The following is a 23,953-nucleotide window of genomic DNA, read 5'->3' on the forward strand; positions in this document are numbered from 1 at the left end:
TTTCTTCCTATACTTTTGCTAGGAGGAACCATATTTGGCTCTGTGCCTCACATGTGTCAATGCAAAAAGATCAACATAAGCAGTTATATGAATTACAGTATCCAAAAATAAAAATAAACTGCTTGCCCAGAAGTAGGACCACTGGTCCTGGAACTGAGACCAGAGAGAACTTTCTTCCACAAACCTTTTAAGAAGGACACTGAGCCATGGTTCCAATGTCCCTGCCAATTGCTTCAGGGTCCCCTGAGAAGATTGTTTGTAATACAGACTACCCTGACTCCTTTCCCAGAAATTCTAACTGAATAGGCTTGAGGGAAATCTGCATTGTTTAAAAGCAATTCGTTTGATTCTGATAAATGGGCAGATCTGAAAGATATTGATAATGCACATCCTTAATAACATCTTACAAAAAGAACAATAAGTGTCATGGGATGGTGTTTTTGTAAATGCTTCAGTGTGAACTAACGACTAAAAGACCAAAGTGTAATTCAGTAAGTACACTTGAGGGTCTGAGAGCTGTACATGACGTGGTTGTCCACTGATTAGAATAGTAACAATTCTAGTTGGGGTTGGTGGTGGCCGAGGAGGGGAGAGTCATTCAGGCTTCTCCTTCAACAGTCAGAAACCAAAGGGTTGATCTCAGCCTTTATATTTCATTTGGGTTTCAGAGGATAAATGGCACTCATTTCTAGGTGACACCATCAGGATTTCTTACGTTCACATAGAAATTAATGCTTTTATTTGTGTGTTTATCTGTTTGTTTGTTGTCACGGTTTTTAAACACCATTAATCAGCACTACTCTACTATGAATATTTAGACAAATGGAAGCAGTGGGTTAAAAAGCAACCTAATTAAAACTATAGAACTGCTTTGAGAATAAACTAGTAAAAAAAAAAAAGTTCTTTAAATTCCATTTTGCGTCATTTTTGATTCATTAAAAACATACTGATTATGACCCAGAAATCTCAGACTGTATTTTATAAGAAAAGAAAGGGAGCAATTGTAAGGACTCTGGACTCTCCATTAAAAACTAATTATCTATTCCATCTAAATTTCAAATCCATGGAACATATCTAACAAAAAGGACTCTTTACTCTAACAGAGGGACTGGTGAGATTCCCTCTGCAGTTGATCAGTATCCTAAAAAGTTGTCACTAACACCTGAGAGTTGTGTTTTGATTTCAGATTCCAAGCAGTTCACATCCAATAGTCAAACGAGTTCCGATTGCCAAAGAGGAAGCTCTGTAAACAGCAATGGCAGATCTGGTGACTCTTAAATGGGAAGATAAACAGTTTATTTTGACAGCAGCTGATGATGAAGCCCACACTTGAAAAGCATCCCACATCCTTTCAGGAAAGTAGTATTTTATTAAACATTTCAAAAAATTTCCCACCATATCCTAAAAGAATATAGCATTATAGTTTGAGGAGTTCTGTCTTTGAGAGATTATTTGATTCCATCTATGGCCTCAAGTAAAAGTTAGAGTCAAAATGAGGCAAATATCCAAATTTTAAAATTGCTCAAAGGTTTTAGAGGAATATGGCTGGCTGTTGTTATTCTGAATTATCCCACTTTCTCTCTCCTTCGGGACTGTGAGCAGAGCATATTGGCCTTCCCCACAGACATGCTTTATTTTATGTCTAGCCAGTTTTAATAGAAAGTGACAGCACTAAAAACAACTAGGTCCAAAATAATGCATGAAATAAATCAATAGTAATTTAGGTAAGCAACTAAACCAGTCTAGAACCAGGTAGTAGAATTAGTCCTACCTTTTGACTCTCAGAGTTTTTGTACATAATAAATCTTAGCTCACCCTGAAATGATGGGAAGAGCAGTGTTTAAGAGCTTGATTTTTTTCAGAAAGGTATCTCATTATATGAGAACAGCTCTCAGTCCATCAGGGACGCTCCTCCTCTTTGACTAAGTGCTCAGTTAGGGAGAGGACACACAGGTGATGAGGGAGAGATAGAAGACTGTTCAACCTGTCTGAGGGCAATAGACTCAGATCTCTCAAAAAACTTGCAATTTCACGAGATCACTGAGACACATCTGATAGCTACTCATATGTTGTCCTGTGAGTTATCTGAGTACCACGAGCCTGCTGGCTGAACACGGCCATCCTTGAGCCTTAAATGATTCTACCCTGCTTTAAGTTTTCACACATTGACTTCCTGTTTACAATTGTTAACTTCTTCAGTCGTTTTGCTGAGTCATATCAGTCAACTCTAGACTGACAAACTCTTCTCCATACCTTTTATCTTCTACCTTGAAAGGATCACGTTCATTTTCCGGTTTTAGCCGTAAATGTCTAACGGTGTATGAGAAGCAGCATATGGGATTTACACTGAGACTTCTCCTGAGAACTTAGAAGTAAGTAGAATTAAATTGCCCTCTGAGAGTTAACATTTAAATTCTATTTAATATTTGGGTCATATTGGGTCAGAGCAGAAATAGTCAAAATCACTCTAAAGAGACAATGAGGTTCCCAAGGCTACAAGTTCAGCTGTAGTCTTCTTAAAGGTAAACAGCTCTGTGCGTCCCCATCAGAAGGGAAAGGACAGCTATGGATACAGGAAAAGGAGGCAACACAGGCAGTGGACCAACAAGAACTGACAGGGAAGGGAGGGAGGTGAGCCCCTCAAACTGCCGTCTAGTCCCATGGCAAAACCGTTCTTACTTTAGCCTGATTTCACTAAGCGTTCAGCTACTTGTCTGGTCTCCTTCTAATGCCATGCTCACCAAGCAAACTTCTATGAGCATTTTGTTCCATGATAGTTATTTGTCATTACAGATGATTAATAAACATTTAGCTTTTCTACATCTATGATTTTTCTACCTCTAAGTTTGTGTAATTTGAATTGCTTTTCGAGATTCAAATCTACTTTTGGTGTGCTTGAAAAACATCAAGTTTTCATCCCTGCATTAATGAAGGTCAAATCCTGAATCTTGGTAAATTTACCAACATAATGAATAGTAAATACCCTATGAGACTTTTCAACAGATTGATATGATACCCTGCCTTTCCCCTAGAGAGTGAGTTCTCCTGGTATCTCTGCTCTGGCCACTGGCATGAAATGTGCTCAGATTTGGAGCATCTATATATACATATTCCCATTAGTACTCTGATTGTCCAGTAACTCTGAGGAGTATTATGGTTTGGTAACTGTGTTCTATCTGATTCACTCAGTATCAAAGACTGCTGGTTTGCTACTCAACAGCTATCTCTTCTCTTCCCTGGTAACAACACTCAACTTCATTTGGAGACACAAATGTACACAGCTAAAACATGGTATTTTCCAGACTCCGTCACTGCTAGTAGGACATGGAAATGAAAATCATTGGCTGGGAGCTTCCAGGAAGTGCCTTTAAAGAGAACTGATTTAGCAGGAAGTAGTGCCCTTTCCATATCCTCCTTCCTACTGCGGGGATTGCAGGTGTGATGGCTAGAACTCCAGCAACAATGCAGGAACCATGAGGCAAACTTGAATAGAAGCCAAGTGTTAGTGAAAGTGAAGCAGAAAGAAGGAACCTCTCTGCCAATCCTCTATTCTTTACCTGAGAACGTCTTTTACACGAAAGAAAAACAAAAAAACAAACATGTTTAATCTACTATTATTTGGAGTTTTGTTTTATACATCCCCACCCAGTCCTAATGCATGCTCTAAACAAATAAAATCAGAAACCTAAAATTTCTGTCCCTGAAGCATGCTCTAAACAATGATAAGCATATGTCTTTAAATCCTTCTGCCCAGATCTTCCAAAATTCCAAATGGCTTCAGCTTTCCACCTTACCCTATTTAAACAAGAATTGATTCAGAAAAGGAGCTTTTAAATGTTATAATCAATAAATCATTTCCCCCTCACTGTTCCATTCCCTCCCGTGGCTTAACATGGAGAAAATGCCCTGGCTTGCTTGAGAAGATATTTTTATCTTAACCACATACTGTTGCATGGCAAACATTCTTGTTCTTATTATAAAAATAATCCATGCTCTCAGTAGTCTGTAACACTATTTTCTCCTTTTGTGTATATTTTGTAAGTAGATCTTGTAGAACTGTTTTTTGTAAAGTTCCATGAAAATAATGTTTTCTGGCACTTGGGGTTATTCTTTGTTTTTTTATTTCACAATCATTTGAAATAATATAGCAGTTTTTCCATCCAAACTACAAAAGCAACTCCATTAGAAGACAGCTGGATATAGTAAGACCCTGAACATTAGCAATGTTGTCAAAAAAGAAAGTAGGCCCACATGTGGTCAGGCCAACCAACAGTGCGAAGAGTGACCATGTTAACAACCGATCCAGATGGATTCCTGAATCCTCATTGTTGAGCATTCAGAGAGATTCCCTCATTCATTCATTCATTCATTCAACAAACACTCGTTGAGCACCTCTATTTACCAGGCTCTATGCTGGTCACTGCAGGAATGCATTGTCTAGTGAGAAAACATGGACATACAAATAAACTAATACACTACGATCCAAAAATTGTTATAAAGGTAACATGTATAGAATAATCTTAATGGAGACATGTACAAAACAACTATTTCTATGATTCAAAAATTGTTATAATGGCAGTATTGACATGAGGACAGACGCTTATTCAAGTACAAATCATTCAGAATTCCTGCAGGAGAAACAATTTGCTTGACCACTCTAGGCCTATACAGGTGAAGCCTGATTCACTTGTAGTTTGTCAACAACTTCCCAAGGTAAAGAAAATATCTAGATCACCAGATTTGACTACCCACCTCTGACCAGATAAAAGAGAAAAAGAGCTATAGTAATTGCTGTAGTAAAACTAAATTAATATAGGTGAGCACATTTACTCCTTTTAGGGACTTAGTTCTCTCCATGACCTAACCTCACCATAGAGACACCCAAGACAAAGCAATAGGAAAAGCACATCTTTCTCGGGAGGAAATGCTCCATTTCTTTTAGCAAACAATGATTCAGATCATCCCATAAACCAGGAATGATTATCCATCTGCTCTTTTAGAAGCATTGGGGACCAGGGAACAGAAGAAGAATTTGTGAACTCCAACTTGGCCTGGAAATTCAAGGATATACCCATCTTAAACTTTGTCTTGTCTGCTTTTGTTCTCTTAGTCATTAAAAAAAAAGAAGAAGAAAACAAAAGCAACTCAACAGAACAACATTAAAACAGAAGTGGGACAGTATGTTGGTATCGTGGGCCACCACCCTGCTTTGCCAAGTTGGGGATAGCACAGACTGCAGTGTGATCAAACCACATTCACCTGCATAGACTACAGGTTTGGGTTTGTTGAATTCAGCTATATTTACGCAGCGCTTTCATTCTCTTTGCAGGTGGTCTTACCTTTACCTCTATGTAACATGTATAGTTAAAAGTGTTATACCTCATTAACTCTCTGAGTCTTAATTAAGAAAACCATATTTCAAAACATATTTTAGATAGAAATAGTATACTCACAGAAATCTTACTAGAATTATGCTGTAGAATTCACTATACCTTTAGGTCCCATGAGAGCTGGGACCCACATGAATTTTGATCACTAATATATAGCAAGTAGTTAACATAGGACCTCACATGCAGTGGCTACTTAATAAACATTTGTAAATAGATGAATGAGTGGGTGGATGAATGGATGAATGAATGAATGATGAATTAATAATGCATCTGTACTTCTGGAACCATTTAAGAATATAATGATTATATGTGTGAAATTGCCTTTATAAATTCCTTATAATGGCAAGGGGAAAGATGGTTTGGGGTGTAAAGTAAGTGACCTAGAAAGTCCCAGGATTATTTAATAATGCTTGGAGATTCACAGTGAAAAAAAAAACACTATGTAAACATTGAGTATTATTATTTATTTGAAGGTTTCAATTAGCCATTCTTTACATAAGACTTAGTAAGCATTGTCATTGCTTTGTAAGGCAAGGGAAAAAAAGTTACAAAACTGATTAGTATGCCTGATCTAAAAGAGATTACTTTAAGTTACTTGTTTTGGCTTTTCATCACTGTTTGAACGTATAATAGTTTAGTCAGCTTTTAACAATATTGAACTTTAAGCTATAAACGATTTCATTAATTTTTATGTTTGTTCTCTTCAGTTCATTGTATACTTAAAGAATTAGAAATGTTAAAATTTCAATTCTGTATGAAACTCTACTTTCAAAAGAGCCTCGTAAACTTGATGTGTCATTATAATACCATCTGGGTCAATAAGTCTAAGGATGGATATAACTTGCAAATCCTTCTGATAGTGGTACAAGAGTTGTCAGATAACTTGCCTCTAGCCCGAACTTGAGTTTTCTGATTTCATTTAGGAATTGGTTGTCAGAGGGCGTTGAGGTCTTGAGCTCAGCCAAGAAATGGTGTTTTGATGATCCTCGCCTCCCCAAATGTCATTCTATGTGGCTCGCCCGTCTCAGGAGGGTTCTGTGATAGTAATTAATTCTGAATGCCCCATCCCTTACTTACTCCAGGGAGATTGCCACAGAGATATTTGAGACCGAGACGCTATCTGTCCCACACTGCAGAGTAGCTACATCAGAAAAATAGCCCCTAAATTTTGGGGTTGTAATTTCAGACGGAGATGTGAAGAACAGAGAGAGGCGGAAAGGACAAGAGGCATGGCGGACCCCAACTTAATGGCTTCCCCAAAAGCATATCCTGAGACATAGATTTGAGTGTGTGGTATTGGGATTTATAAGAGATATATATTTGGTCATTCAAATGATCAAATACATATTTCCCGTATATATTTGTTCTTCATTCATGGTTCCTAGCTCACAGCTCCCAAAACCCTTGGAATTTCCTAAGCAATAAGAGCAATGGGAACATTTTATTATAATGTTTGGTTTCTTGTCCTCAGTTCCTGAAATCATTTCAGAGCCATAAAGCTAAAAGGGGTGTCTTGTTAATCATAACAAGCCCCTTTGTACCACAACTCGGTTTATGTTAATGAGATGACTTTTGGAACGCACCTAACAATTGGGGCTGGTTGCCAGTGGAGTCAACCAAGAATAAAGGGTTGGAACTTTCAGTTCTGCCTCCTGATCTCCAGGGAGGGGAGAGGGAGAGGCGCTGGAGGTTGAATCAATTACTGATGTCCAAGATTTAATCACTCGTGTTTATGTAATGAAGCCTCCATAAAAACTCAAAAGGAGGAAGTTCAGAGAACTTCCAGGTTGGTAAACCAGGACATTTCCATATGCCACCATGTGGGGCCCAAACCACATGGGGGCAGAAGCTTCTTTGTTTGTGACCGTGTCCTGTGTATCTCTTCATCTGGCAGTTGATTCGTATTCTTTAATATTCTTCGTAATAAGTCAGTAATCTAGTGAGTAAACAAGTTTTCTGAGTTTCATGAGCCACTCTAGAAAATTAATCCTGGGGCCTGTGGGAACCTCTGATTTATAGCCATTCAGGCAGAAACATAGGTAACAACCTGACCTTTCAATTGGCATCTGAACTGGGAGCAATCTTGTGGAACTGAGCCCTGAACCTGGATAACCTGATGCTATATCCACGTAGACAGTGTCAGAATTGAGTTGAATTGTAGGACACCCAGCTGGTGTTGGAGCATTGCTTGGTGGTGTGGGGGAAATCCACACACACATACATTGGAATTGATACCAGAGTTTTAGTTACAAGTGATCTAATTATGAGGCACACCAGGAAACCAATAGGAGAAGAGAGGAGTGAGAAGGTAGAGGATAAAAAGCCGATAAAGGTTTTCTCATGCCGGTTCCCACTACGAGCAATAGGAGCTCAATCCCATGGGGAACTCTGGGTGGCAGTGTACCACACACCTCTGAGTTATTCCAACTAAGGAGCTAGGGAGCTGGGATAATAACCACCAACTCCTCTATCATTGTTGTTAGCAAGCCATTCCAGGCTCATTAACTTTCCTGCACTTCCAGCTTGCTCTGCTCCTGGGATGAATGTATTCCCACAGCTAGAAAAAGAAAAGAAAATGTACCCTCAGACAGAGCTACAGGTTTTTGAGTAAGCGGCCTTCAGTTTGTAGAACTACATGCCAAGGGGATATGGGCACCAACAGTATCTGTTACAACTGCTTTGAAGGTCATTGCCAAACATCCTCAGTACTGCCCTTGACAGTGCTTCCTACCCACAGGCTAAATGACTATTTCTCTCAGATGATAAATGAATTGGTAATGAAGTGTTAATGACTTATATGATGACATTTGCTACTTCTAGATAACATATATGGTTGTAACATAGTCTTTAATGTCATAATCCAGGGCTAAGACATTCAGGCACTGTATCAGCTCTGGATTAAAGTAGACTTTTAACACCCTAAAATCATACCCCACAAATAGGTTTAGCAAGTAGGCCCTGTTTGAATCAGATACCTGATGATCTCATAGGTAAGTCCTATTGGTCATACCCAATGATTGCTACTTGCATGCAGTTTTCCTTCTTAGGTCACAGCCAACTTTGTGGGATGGTGCCAGGCGTTGGTCTAAGAGCTTTACTTGTGTCAACTCATTCGGTCCTCACAACAGCACCATGATGTAGGTGCTATCATCATCTTACAGATGCAGTACAGAGATTGATAACTTGGCCAAAGTCTCACAGCTAGTATGTGGTAGAGCATGGATTCAAAAAATCACATAATCTGATTCCAGAGTCTATCTCTCCCATAAATCCCATCCTGGGATCTGGCAGGCATAAACTCAGGCATATGCAGCTGTCTTCACTCCCAAGCACAAGTCACAAGTCACAATTCCCCCTAAGAAGTGTCTTTCAGCCAATTTTGCCAACTATTTCAAAGTCTCACCTAACACCACCTCACTAGCTCCTTTCCCCATGTACTGGAAGAACTGAAAATTCCACTTTGCCATAGCATGTTTGCCCCAGAGAATTAGTTGTATAGATTATAGGGAGTTCAGACTAAGACCAAAGAAATAAATCAAGGTCCCACCCACCCCAGGTGCTGTATGGAGGAAAGAGCACTGAGCTCTGGAAATTGGTGAAATATGGGTTCTGATCCCAACTCTTCCATGGGCTGTGCAATGTTGGCCAAGTCATTTCATCTCTCTGGGCTTCCATTTCATTATTTGCCATAAATGATTCGAACTAAACAAGCTATAAGGTTCCTAATAGCCCTAAAAACCCACGACCCTGGATTCAAAAATGTTTCTCAATCATACTGCTAGGTGGAGGCAATATTTTATGTTCCTCATTTTTGAGCAATTGACATAGTCCTGCTGTTGGAGGTCCTTCCTTTTCAGAAGCTACATCATTTCCAAGCCACAGCCACAGAAGGCTGTTGGGTATCAGTATCAGAGACCAAATGGAAGAAGCAGAACCCTAAAGAGCAAGTCAGCAACCACACGAGGCTCCTTACCCCAGGCTCAGTTTCACAGGTTTGGCAGCCCCCGATTTTTCTTACATGAGGGGAGCATACGGAAAAAGTATCTCAGCAAAGTCATTTTTCTTTTTATAATAATATTTGTTGGTATCTAAGGAAACGGGAACCAGATGACAGGTCCTAAACATGGTCAGACCAAGCATAAATGCACTCAGAGAGTAAACCTTACGTTAAATAGACTGCCTCTTTTTATAATTAACCTTTGACTATGAAAATTTTCAAACCTATGCAAAACTAGAGAAAATACTATGATGAGCTTCTACAATTTTCAATTCATTCCTTTGGCTAATCTTGTTTCATTTCTACCCCTCCCAGTTCCCCCAACTCTGGATTATTGTAAAGCAAATCCTTATCATCATATCATGTCACCTATATATATTTCGATACGTATCTCTAAAAGACAAGGATTCTTTTTTAAAGCATAACCATTATTGTGGTTTTTAAAAATCTTTTTAATTAGCATATTTTAACATTAATTCTTTAATATCAAACAGTATCCAGTCAATGCTCAAGTTTCTCCAATTGCATAGTTTTTAAACAAGTAACTTATCTAAGTCAGTATCCAAATGCAGTCCACATACTGAAGTTGATAAATATGTCTCTTAAATCACTTTAAATATATAGCTTTTTCTTCCATAATTTTTTTTCTTGTAATTTAATTGTTGAAGAAACTGGGTCATTTTTCCTGTAGTTTCCCAGAGTGGATTTTGATTACTGCATCCTCACTGTGTCACTTAATGTTTCTCTGTCCATACTATTTTCTGTGAGTTGGCAGTGAGATCTAGAAGTTTGATCAGATTGAGGTTCAATTTGTGGGCAGTGTGTAATTTGTATTTCTATTAGGAACACATAATATCCATCTGTCTGTCTTGTGATGTTTGCAGTTATTAATCGTTACCTAGATCCATTAATTCATTTGAGTGCTTCTTTCTACTGGATTAGTCATTGTTTCTAGGTCTTTTCTGTGGGCACAGCTAGGAAAGGAGTTTGTTTGTTTGTTTAAATACATATAACCAGTTCATATTGGTACTTCCAATTTATATCCACAGGATATTTACTTAATCTCATTCTTGCATTCGTATCTCCTTTTCCCATGTTGAAATTCCACTCTTCAATGGCAAAAATCATAATTACTCATCTTCTCTTTCATGAAACACACACAATGGCCTCTTAATGACGATATCGACACACCACCAAAAATATGATTACTGAAAACAACTAAACGTTTTTTATAGTTTAGGGGAAGTTTGTTTTGCAGGGATTTTTTTTCCTTTTGTGTGTATCTCATTAAGAATTTAGAGACAAATGCCTGTGTTTTATAGTCACTTTAAAGAGTTTTTATTTGTATGGTTATGCAACCAACTTCATACATAGTTACATTTATTTGCTTCGTATTGCTTCTTAATTTTAGGGATTAGTTTTTAAGTTGAATTTTGTTTTACAGTGAGACATTTATGTGGTTTCAAAGTCAAATCTGTAACACAGAAATAGAGAAGTGTAGCTTTGTTCGCAGTATTATTTCTTCCCTTTTCAATAGGTAACTATGTTTTTATTAGAATTTGTTTTTAATCTATCTTTTTGTTTAAAAAAAGTTTAACACTTGTTTTTCATTTATCCTTCCATTTCTTTTATAGAATAGCATAATTTACATACTGTTATCCACCTTGCTTTTTTTTTAACACTATATTCTAAAGATAACTCCAAAGCAATGTACAGAGATGTTCCTCATTTCTTTTTATACTTACGTGGTACACCATTGTATGGATGTTCCAATAATTTATTTAATCAGTCCTCTGCTGATGGATTTGGATAATTTCCAGGTAGAAATTCCAGGTTTCCCAGTTAGCCTTCATTGATGCTTGAGGGCAAGAGCCCTTCATTATTGCTGGGCAGAGGCAGGCGTTCTGACTTCACCTAGGTCTCCACTGATACAGTCCTTTTCCCAAATAATACTGCAATAAATAGGAAGTGTCTCTTTTCTGGGTTTGTTTTTGTTTGTTTGTTTGTTTGTTTATTTTTGGTAAGGTTCACACATAGAGACTTAAAGGAGAAATTCTTCCTGCCTCTATTCGCAACCATTTGTATCTTCCTCATTTTTGTGTCCTACGGCCTGTCCACTACTGTGGGCTTTTTGATGACCCTCTGTCCCTGAGGGACGACCACAAACTCCACTCCTGTTAGATCAAGTTTACTGCCCATGCTTTGAGGGGGAATGAAAACAGAAAAACAAAACAGAATTTACATAATGTTTGGCCAGAGCTTTAGGCTATACCTCTAACTTATGACAATAGGCATAAAATATTGGTAGTTGAGTGTCCAAGCTCATTATTTAGAAGACTTAAGAAAAGGAAAGTATATAACATTTATCCATATTTTTGCTTATTATGTTCTTCCTTCCTGATGTTCCAAGATTCCTTCTTTTGTCATTTCCTTTCTGTTTAGAGAACTTCCATTAGTTATTCTTTTAGGGTAGGACAGCTGACAAAAAACACTCTCTTCATTTTTTTTTTTTCATTCCTGAAAGATATTTTCACTGAATATTGAATTCTGGGTTGACAGGTTTTTTGTTTATTTTTTTCTTTCAAGCCCTTGAAAAATGGACTCCCTTCTGGCGTCCATGGCTTCTAATGAGAAATCATCTGTCATTTGAATTGTTTTTCCCTCCAAAGGTAAGGTATTATTTCTCTCTCACTGTTTTCAAGAATTTTGTTTTGTCTTAATTTTAGAAGTTTGACTATGATATGTGCTTGCTGTGGATTTCTTTGGATTTAACCTATTTGAAATTTACTCAGCTTTAGATTTATGTCTTTTGCCAAATTGGGGGAATATTCAGACATTATTCCTTTGAGTACTTTTTCAAGCCCACTTCCATTCTGCTTTTATTTCAGGACTCCTGACATTAATGCTAGATTTTTGTTATAGTTCCACAGGTTCCTCGGACTCTGTTCTTTTTCTTTATTTTCTTTTTTCCAATCTATTTTCCCTCTGCTATTCATAATGGGCCATTTCTATTGTTTTATATTTCAGTTCACTCATTCTTCCTTTGTTCCTTCCATTTTTTATATTCAGCCCTTCCTTTGAGATTTTTAGTTTGCGTATTATATTTTTCAGTTCTAAAATTTCTATTTGGTTCTTCTTCATATCTTCTATTTCTTCCTTGTGATTTTCTGTATATTAATTTGTTTCAAGCATATTTGTAATTATTTACCAAAGCATTTTATGATGACTGCTTTACATTTTTGTCAGAAAATTCTAACATCTCTCTCATCCCAGTGTTGGCACTTTTGTCTTTTCATTCAGTGTGAGATCTTCCTTGTTTTTGGTATAATGAGTGATTTTGGACTGAAACCTGGACATTTTGAGTATAGGTAGACTTCTCCAGATTTTACTTGGTTCTAACTTATAACAGACATGAGTACAAGATACATTACATAATCCTTTTAATTATACTATAAGAAAAATAACAGCCAAAGCACAATAATAAACAGTAATTAGCACTTGATCACATTGTTGGGGAACAAGAGGGAGTGGAGGTGACTGGCAAACTGGAGAGTGATTGCGCCACCTAAAGGTGGCAGCTGTTACGTAGCTCTTACTGATTGCTGATGAATAGGATTGCAGACTTAACATTGCCAGATATTCTGACTTTTTTAAGAGAAAGCAGGCATCCAAATTTTTGTATGTAAGTTCTCTATTTTAAAATGATGAAAACTAATTTATATTATTTAAAACAATGTGTTGACCCATAATACCGTGAAGGCCCAACTAAATATAACAGTGATTAGAATATAGTCTATGTGTAGCCAGTTGACAACCTGTGCTTTATAAAAATATTTTTTTCTAAGATAGGATTTAGTGCCTGGAATTTATTTTTCGTTTTAGAGAGAGAATATGCTCTCATGTGATTGCTCACAGGAAACCAGGAGTCAAGATGTGAATCCTCATTAATATTTGGAACTGGAACTGGACCAGCAGTCTGGAGGAAGCTCAGCCTGGACAGCACTGTTGTCTTACTAGTGGTGTTATTTAAGAATAAATAACCCAGCCTTGGAAAGATGAATTGATGAAGGAATCTTATCAGCTAATAGAAGGGCTCTTTGGGGGCCTAAAGGTAATACCACCCACAATGGATAGGACTGAGGCTTTCCCTAAAAGGAATGGACATCCTGAGAACAGAAGACGCCTGGAAAAGAAATAAGAGGTTGGAGAATGAGGCCTAGACTGAAGATGAAAAAGTGTTGCAAAATGTCCTAAGCTGCTTTGTCGACTCCCCACACATCAGGGTCTAACTGGTAAAAATCTGCAGCCTGCAATTTAGAGGTAGGTGGGAGATGCATGTCTTCTTTCCCACAACCTCCTGTCAGACAGTTACACTGAAAGCAAAACTGAAACACAACTCTGCCGCTTGTACAAATCTTTTTTAGCAAACAGGAACAAAAATACTCAAACAATGTATTCTGGAGGCTCAGGAAATTCCTAGCTGTCTCAAATAAGCACATCACATAAAAGATTCCTTCTTAAGAAAATACAAGAATTTTTTGACATCAGTGTTAGGATGGACTCCTGCTGTGAACTGTGCAACATAGTACCAACAGTGTTGATCCTACAGTTCTGCTCTAAAGGTATTAATTAGGCTTCCCTGATCCTTATATCCCATTCATGCAGGGGTGGAGGTGCCTATAAAATCTTTCTAAGCAATCATGTATCTTAAATGAGCATGACTCATTTCATCAATGAAAGCATATTCCTATCATTCCTTATGCTACTCACCCAGTACAAATTTAGTACAAATTTAGATAATGATATTTGAAGCATTCATTGCTGCTGCCTCTGAATAAGGACTCCTGATTAGTCCTTCAAATGCTAATTTCCCTTTGAGTGTGGATCCCTCAACCTAAGGTACTGATTTTGTTAATACACACACACACACACACACACACACACACACACACAAATACACTGTCATGTACACACATCCAAGCACACATGCATGCGTACCCACATACAAACACATGCTCACACACAAATACACATAAACATACACACTCGTGCATCATATGGCCTCTAAAGCTTGCTGTATGGGGTGTATGAATCTGCATACACCCCTTAGTTGATATTCGACCTGGGATCAGTTACTTACCCTCTTTGTGTCTCAGTTTCTCCTTTTGTTAAATCAGGATAATAATAGAACTTACCTTACAGGATTGTTATAAAGATTAAATGAATTAACATATGCAAAATGCTTAGAACAGAACCTGGTATATAGTCAAGTCTATAGAAATGCAAGCTGTTGTTATTATTATTAATAATGTTAATATTTTAATGAATTAGCTTTAAAGTAAATGAAAGGCAAGTAACAACAGAGAATTCCTCCTTCTCTATTGAGGTTGAGTGGGCAGCAAGGTTTGCCAAGAACCTGATTCTGAGGAGTAGAAATAAGCTTGATGGAGCTCCATGAATTGGGAGGAGAACATTGGTCTCTTCTCCAGGGCAGCAGGCTGGAATCGGAGATGAGACCAAAGCAGAGAAGATCCTGGGCCTAGGGGCCTCAAGGACAGCCACATCCAGTAGCCAGCTGAGAGCCTCTCTTCGTATTATAACTCCCTCTTCTTACTCTGAGTCATCAATAAAATCTTAAAAGATACACCTGTCTGAGCAGTTTCATGGGGAATTAAGGTAAAGCATATGTCCACATTTGAGCCAGAGAAATAAAAGAGACAGTGATAGGAGGAGTTGGGGGTAAGGGAGTGAGGGAGGGGGCATCCAGAGTTACAGGCACAGTGGCCTGTGGCTAAGCAGAGAGGCAGTTCACATCCAGGTGACTGCAAGGCACAGATCAGGTGGGGCCTGAGGAGGCAGCACCTGCCAGGAAATACCCCAGGACAATTGGGAGGTGGAGAGAGACCCTTGAAAAGAGCAGGTGAAGGTCTTGCTCTCACTGAGAGGGGGCATTCACACAGCAGCAGATTTAATGTAATCTCCTTTACGTACTCACATGAGTGAGACCTAAGTGTTATTTGGTTCACACCCATTATATAGATACGTTAACTTAGGCTCAGAGGCAATAACAGTAATAACAGCCAGTAGTAATAGCCAGTAAATAACAGAGCTGATATTTGCACCAAGTTGGACTGACCTCAAAATCTATACTGTACTTCCTAAAACAGGGAAGGAATTCTGGGAAAATGTGTGGATTTAGTCAGACTCTGTGAACAACCTGGGAGGAAACCTTAGAAACTAGACACTCTAATAGACCTAGGGAGAACATACTAAAAGCCTACGACTGGAGAGCTAGAGGGTTAGCAGGAGGCAGAGTATTTTTTGCCAGGGAATGATTTGCCAACTGACCAAAATAGAGTTAAGTCATGTGATCACTGAATGCGGTCACACATGTTGCTTCAAAAATGATGAGTTTCCACTAGACAGTATTCATTGAATGCACTGAAAGTCTACGATTCTGGATGAAAACGGAGAAATAAAAAAAAAAAAAACACTGTCCAGAAAGATAGCTGCTTGGCAAGTGGACCCACAAGAGTTCTGACGGCCTTGCCTCTGAGCCTAGCCTAAAGCTAGCCATGGGCCACAACCTTTCTCACCCCTGGTCACAGCTCCAATGTAGAGAGAAAATGTCTTTGAGTCAGATCAAGCCAGTGGCTAAGAAACGTAACTTCCTGTGTGTCTCAGTGTGCTGATCTGCCAACAGAGGAGGGGAGGGGTCCCACTGAATGGGGGGTACCGTCTCCATCTTCAATGTGACCCCCCAGATCTCACGGAAAGAGAGATTGACATGCAATGCCTTTGAAAGCATAGCAGTCAGTGGTGCACTGTTAAATGGTTGGAAAGTGGTTGGTACTTAGGGGGGAAAGCCCTAATTTATAGTGTTTGTCAATTTCACCATAACCAATCTCAAGCAACCAATGTGACCTCTCTGAACATGGAGTTGGGAAGAGATGCATGATAGCACACCATTATACAGTACAGATCTGATTGAAATAAATGAACTTAAGAGAATAGATCTAAATGGAATATAGTAAAACAATTAAGTGGTACTTTTTGAGTATTAATTACCTTTGTATGATTTATTTAATTGCAAGTTTATCTAACTTAATTTTTAATATTCACTGTATTTAACAACTGGCTTAAAAATTTTCTGAAGATTTAACAGTTGGCTCTTGTGAAGTGGTACAGCCAGAACCAACCCACCACTAAGCCCGTATTTTATTTTATGGATAGGTATTGACTGAAAGGCGAACTAGCAAGAGGATGGGCTTTTTCAAAGGGGCAAATCATCCAAGGAGGTAACAAACAAACAAAATAAATAGATCTAAAGCAATCTCAAAGAGTTTTTTTACTTCCATTATGTCGGAATAGGTTTGCAAATTTTTATCAAAATTTGTTGTATTTTTTAATTTACTGCAGATGATTTATAGAATTGGGACTTCTCTGGTCTATTGAGCCCCTCACAGACTAAATCAAAGGCCTAACCTAGTCCTCCACATGTTTCCACTCTAACAAAACACAACAGGCACCATCTTTATAATTTTATCTATCTCAAAAATAATGTAAATGGGGCACAGAGCGTGGGTAGGGGAAGACTGAAAATAAAGAAGATGAACTGGTGGTTTAGCGCCACTTCGCTCACAACAAACGCTATTAAATTGAATGCTGCTCCCAAAGATCAAAGAGGCAGATGGACACATGTGGAAATCAACAGGATGCACTGGACCAATGAAAGGTCAAAGATACGGATAATCCCTCCTAGTGAGGATTGCTGCTCATAAGTGTGTGTCCCTTGCCCAACACAAGATTCAGCAGATGCACCATGGTCTCTGGTGCTCACTCAATGATATGGTGGTGCCATCCTTCAGAAGCAAGCTCAGTGCCCTCAAATGCAGAAAGGCCGATCTCAAGAAGGAATTGCTAAGCAAAATGAATCTACCCTATGGGAAAATCCAGCTCCCTGCTACACCTGTCCAGAGTTCTGAGGAAGAGCTTCCTAGGAATCTGTATGCTATTGAAAGTCTTACAAGGAGTTTATAAATTGTACACCTCACCTCCAAACCTCCATGAATTATTAATGAAAATCAATTTACTACCACTTATTTTGTAACAACTGAATAATAAACCACACCAAGGTTAGGTTATCCTTAAACTGATAATGGCCTCACCCATGATGGGTTTAGTTTCTGTGAGGAAACCTTCAGGTTATTTTATAGGATTGTTTCCCGCAAACTAAATCTAGCCACCATCTGGCCCCAAAGCTGTAAGGGAAATTGTATTTTTCCCACTAGAAGTTACCTCCTCAGAGTCTGCCTTTTTTCCCTGGATACAATCTCCTTCCTTGAGCTCCTGACCATAAATTTTATCCAATTTAAAACATTTTAGTGAATCTGCTGTGAAACATTTAGACTGTCAATAACACCAAGAAAATTAAAAATAACTCCTTGCCCACATTCTTTCTATGTTCTACATAAATCCTCACTTAAGTCGTACAGAGTATATAATTTATGGCAAATCATGTTCTCACATAACTAGAAGAAACTTTTCCAGGGATCTTTAAACCATCTTCCTTCTTGACATTCATAAATTTAACATGTGGGAATAGGAAATTCAAAGAATAGTCTATCAAAAGAAAACTAAAAAAATATTGCCCATTAGAAGGGCATAAATTTGATTGGGTGAGATTTCCTGAAATGTCACAAATGAGACTCTCAGCACAAATGGAAAAGGGCTATGATCTCCAGGAGGGCAAGAGGTCAGAATTATACTACCATCCCCTCATACTTGGCAGAAGGCCATAAACTTCATTCGGAAGTGTCTTGGTAGCACCAGGCAAGAAGTGACGATAACCTGGGTCCTAGTCCCCGCTCTAGTTTGAACCAGTTGGAAAAGTCCCTTCTCTGAACTTCAATTTGCTCATTTTCTAAACAAAGGGATTGGTCTAAAAGACTATAGAACAGCACTCTCTAATAAAACTTTCTGAAGAATAAAAATGTTATATATCTGTGATGCCCAGTATGGTAGCCACCAACCCTATGTGGCTAGTGAGCATCTAAAATGTGCCTATTGAGACCAAGGAACTGGAATTAAATTTAATTAATATAAATTGAAAGAACTCCTTGTGGTTAATGGCTACCATATCAGACAGCACAGCTCTAGAACATGATCTCTAAGAACCTGTCCATGTCTGTCATTCTAGAACTCTCTAAATAACCCTGCCTCCACCTTCCTCTTCCCACTACCTGGTCATTGTTACGTGTGATGAATCCCTCCCACAACTCCCACCACACACACACACCACACACACACACCAGAAATGCTTGAATTCAAGACTAAAGTTAGCTGTCTTCCTCAAAACAAACAGTAGGTGTCTCTATTACCCTGAGACATCCACTGCTAGAATTTCCTCAGCTGCTCCAATGATTAAAGCAGACCTTGGCCTAGCCAGTGGCTGTCACTCAGCTGTAACTAGGCTCAGGAACCAAGTCACTATACAGGAAACTCCCCTAAATATAGGACTACTGGGCCACTTCCCCAAGGAGCAGAAAGTCAGGCTACTCATAGGCCCCCAGGCAGCTGCCCAGCCAGTCACCTCCAGTCCTGTTCTCCCGACCCCGTGGGCCTGAGGATCCCCTCCACATTTCCTCAGAGAGTCCCACACTTTGGCCAGGACAAAATCACAAAGAAAATGTAGATCAGTATACATTTTCCCCGAGACTAAATTCTTCAAATTAATTTAAAAGGCATTCCCCAGCCTCTGAAGAAGTTCAGGTACTTCATATCTAACTATCCTCCCACCTAAGAGACAGAAACTAGCTACAAAGTAAAATAAATGAAATAGAGTGGAGGCAATTCTCCGGGCACTGAGAGAGTCAGGGCCAGAATCCAGATTTTCTGCAGCTCTCCATCCGTTGTAGACAGGCTGACTTGGGTTGACCTGCTCCTTCATTTTAGGGAGATCATTTCAAACATCACTGTTACACAGATACTCTTGCACAGACATCACCATTGCACAAACCTCACTATTGCAGACACTCTTGCACAGATACCATTGTTGCACAGTGGTTAAGAGCTTGGGCTCTGGCGTCATCCTGGATTTGCATCCCAGATGCACAATACACTCTCTTTGTTACGTTACTTAACCGCCCTAATCATGAGTTTCCCCAGGTATAAAGTGGACAGTTAAAGAACTGCAAGAGATCATCACAGTGGCAGGTTTCTACATGTATATTAGCTATTATTTAAAAAGAGAAGCGCCATCCCTCAGCTCAACTATATGATAACTGCTGTTCCATCTTTACCTCTCAAAAATGGTGCCACTCTGAAGATGTTCCTATTAACGTCTTAGTGGAACTACCTCATTCATTATTTTCTCAGTTTAATGGAAATTTTTTATTTTATTTTAACTAAAGGCATCTTAATCAAGACTTTGCTTTCATAATTGGTCAGCTTAGAGCATCCACCTACACACGCACACACTCTTTCACCCCACACCATCTTTTATACCTCACTCCACATCTAACAGCCCAGGGCACCGACTACATCCCTTTCCAGATGTCAGTTAAGAAGATAAAGAGATCTCATTCTCAACTTACCTTCAAGTACCCGCACGAGAGGCAATTAAATCTAATAAAGTGGTATGGTAGACAGAGCAAACACTATAACCCCAATGGCCTAGTGCCCACAGGAGTCCCCCAGTAGTTAGCTCTATTCTCCCACAACCTAAGATGTGGTTTGCAGCCTCTGAGCATTTACTCTAGTAAGATGCGGTGTGTCTAACTCAAGCAGCTAGGGAGCTACCACTCCCTGCCCAACAGCTATGCTTTCAAGTGGTTCAGTACATGGCCGCAAAATGGTGTCTCTATTGAATGCTATAAAAAGTCAAATGTATAATGCATATGTATTTCTTCAAATTCACCCAAACCAAAAAATAAACCACTATCTCACAATCAATAAGATAACTCAAAAAAAGTTCAAATAAACACAAACACTTAAAATACACTAAAGTGAACTTTAAAGAGTTTTTACATTATAATTCATTGTAATTTAGCCAAATTCTTTTGCAGTGTTGACATGGGCTATTTAGTGAACCGGCCCCATTCAATAATATCTCTCTCTATAAATGGCAAGAATATATTACAAGTACACTCTTCTGTCAAAGGTACAGTTAATGTAGACAAACAGGAAAGCCACCGAGGACTCTATTTTATAATGTCCAAAAGTATAGAGAATAAGATATGAACCCTTACATATCTATTTCCTAGCCCCCACCGCCAGTTAATTATCAAATTTTGCCAATTCAAGGACTTTTGAAAGGTAGACATAGAAATGTCTTATACCATCATCTAACGTATGTGTTTTCACACAGAAACAAATAAATAAAACAGACACCTGGTTGCTTTGGGGGCAGAGGAAAGGTTGAATTAAGTCTCCCAGTCTGCGAAATGAGAGGGCACTCACTACCTGTGCTCTGGCAGAGTGAAGACGGCAGAGGTGTGTTGTTTAGGCTAAAGTCTCCGGGTCCTGAAGGGGCCAAAGGATTGTAAAGTCTTAACCCCCCTATGTTCCTGGGAAACAAGCCTCAAGCAGCTAGAGTCCATCCAGCATCTGACTCACCCAGAGACCTTGCCTCTTCTGACTCCATCCCTGCCCAGTCATAATAAAGAAGAGATTGGAGCTGCATCTGGAAAAGACTGGGATCTGGGGGCAATTCCATGTTGAGTTGGGGTACAGGAGGTGCATGAACATTTGCTGAGTGCTGACTATGTGCCAGGCAACACTTTACATCAGCACTTCTCTGCCCTGACTGTAGCTTTATAATCACCTGGGCAACTAAGGGAGAAATGCCTGAGATCCCCCCAAACCAAGTGTTTCAGGGTCAGGGCCATTACTTTACAGCAATCTTCTCAACAGCCCGTAAGCTAGGTACTAGTTCGCTCAGATATTATGTGGATGTTAAATTGCATCGCCATGATTTAGAGCCAGGGCTCTCTTGTTTCCAAAACCCTGCTCTTTTCACTGACCATAGCCCTAGACACTAGTGTCTCTCATCTCCATTTAGACCATAAGATCTATTTGGGCAGTAATTTCCAGATCTGGCCCATAGTAGATACTTTATAAGTATCTTAACTTGAATAATATACCCTGTTCTAGAAATTGAATTAAAGAGGTAAGTTTATCCTAGTAGGCCAGATTAGTGAAACAGAGAATCAGACTGCAAAATGTAGGCTCAAGCAAACAAAGAAGAGTCTTTCATTCTTTCACTGGGGATAAAGGTTCACCTTATTAATTATCTCTTCACATATTTCTTCTGTCACCTATCTCTCTTTTCTTACTTGGAATCTTAGTTGCATGACCGTTAGTTTACTATTGTCTCACAGCTCTTGGGTGGGTTGCTCTGGGTTTGTTTGGGTTTTTTCTCAATCTGTTTTCTCTTTGTGCTTCAGTTTGGACAATTTCTATCTTTAAGTTCCCTACTTCCTCAGCTGAGCCTGTCAGAGTTACTAGTCTTTCACCATGTTTTTCATTTCTAGCATTTCTATTTGGTCCTTTCTTATAGATTCTATCTCTCTGCTGATATCCTTCATATGGTCAAGCATGTTGTCCACCTTTTTCACTAGAGATTTTAACATATTAATCATAATTGGTTACATTCTTTCTGATAATTCTAACATCTGAGTCATATCTGAGCCTGATTCTGTTGATTGCTTTTGCTCTTGACTGTGGACTGTTTTTCTTTGCTTCTTTGTGGGTCTCATAATTTGCAAAACAGTAGACACTAAGGCAAATAGATTCATATCTGGATATGTGACTATTTCTTCTTTATATAGCTCTTTACTGTAAGGATCGAGTGAATATAGTGATCGAGTTCATCTGGGTTTGCATTTAATGTTGCTATAGTTAACCTCAGTATACCACAGGCTTTAAATTCCTCTGGCAATCCTTTGTATTTATGTCTGGGATTGGGTTACCAGAGAGTTTTCCTCAATGTTTTGTTCCACCACAGCCTTAGGCTTTGCCTATGCACCTGCACCTCAAAGATATTCTCTCTCCTCACTTTTCTCTTCCCTAGTAGTAGACTGCTGCTATTTGTTACTCAATTCTTGCAATCCTGGGGGTGGGAAGTGGGGAGATATTTTCTGTTATTCATATTCAGCCCCAGTCTTAGGCAAGCACTCTGTACCTTGGTCTTAGGTGTGGGGACCTCGGTGATTCTATCTCTCCCCTAAAGGCAGAGGACATTTTACTGTCTCTCCCTCAGAAATAAAGTGTTGTTTGTTTAGTCTCTTGCCTTCCCCCAGCTACAATGTATCTTCACCTATGCCATGCGGGTGAGAATATTTGCTGCCCTTTCCTTAGCAACCTAGGGCTGTTGCTCAGTAAAGAAAACAGGGCTAAAGCATCCTGGGAGAGCTTAGTGCCCTTCCTACAATGGTGGCTGCTCTTCTCCCCTGTACTAGAAGGGAGGCATCCCCCAGCCTCCTGCCTTGCCAACCCTATCTTTCTCATAGTGAGGTCCATAGAGAAAAGCCTGCAAGCAGTGCAAACTCTCCTTGTGTCTATAACTCCCAGAGGCACTATATTCTCCTGTTAACGCACAGTCAGCCTTTAGCAATTCATTTTAAAATTTACCTGAATTCTGGTGATCAGCTTCTGTGATGTCCAGCCTCTCTTCCCATCATGCTTTGCTCCAGGTAAGCAAGTCATTTCTCCTAGAGGCACCTGTCTTCCCTTAGATTTCAGGCTCTTGGTTGAACTGCAGCTTCTACTTTGAGAAGTTCAAGAAAAATTATCATTTTTTTTAGATTATCCAGATTTTTCTTTGTTGTAAAAGTAGAATTAATGCTATTTTCAACTTTCTGCATCCTAGGCAAAAACCAGAAGTCTGCAGCCAGGGTGCTAGAAATATCAACTACCTGTAAATTACAATCCGAAAGAACTAAGACAGAAGTAGAGGTAGAGAAAGGGACAAGATAGGATCTAAAATTGTCAAATGAGGAGGTGCCTTGGAAAGCTAACCATGCAATTACGATAAGACCCAGCACTTTCACTCCCAGATACGTAAGTGAAAAGCAAGGACTTGAACAGATACTTGCACACCAATTCCCCTGCAGCATATTCACAACAGCCAAAAGGAGACAACCCAAATGTCTGTCAAAAGATGAACAGATAAACAAGATGTGGGATATACATACAATGGAATACCATTCAGCCGTAAGAAGGAATGAAGTTCTGGTACATGCTACAAGTGAGCGAACCTTGAAGATAAGGTTCGTTCTGTGAATTACGCTAAGGAAAGTAAGCGAGACAAAAGAACAAATATTGTATGATTTTACTTATATGAAATATCTAGAATAGGCAAATTCACAGAGACAGAAAGTAGATTAGAGGTTACCAAGGGCTGGGAGACGGGAATGGGGAATTATTACTTAATGATTGCAGAGTTCCTGTTTAAGGTGACTAAAAGGTTTTGAAAATAGATAGTGGTAAGGATTGCACAACACTGTGAATTCAATTAATGGCACTGAATTGTACACTTAAAAGGGATAAAATGGCAAATTTTATG

This window comes from Rhinolophus ferrumequinum, chromosome 7, assembly GCF_004115265.2.
Source record: "Rhinolophus ferrumequinum isolate MPI-CBG mRhiFer1 chromosome 7, mRhiFer1_v1.p, whole genome shotgun sequence".
Taxonomy (NCBI): Eukaryota; Metazoa; Chordata; class Mammalia; order Chiroptera; family Rhinolophidae; genus Rhinolophus; species Rhinolophus ferrumequinum.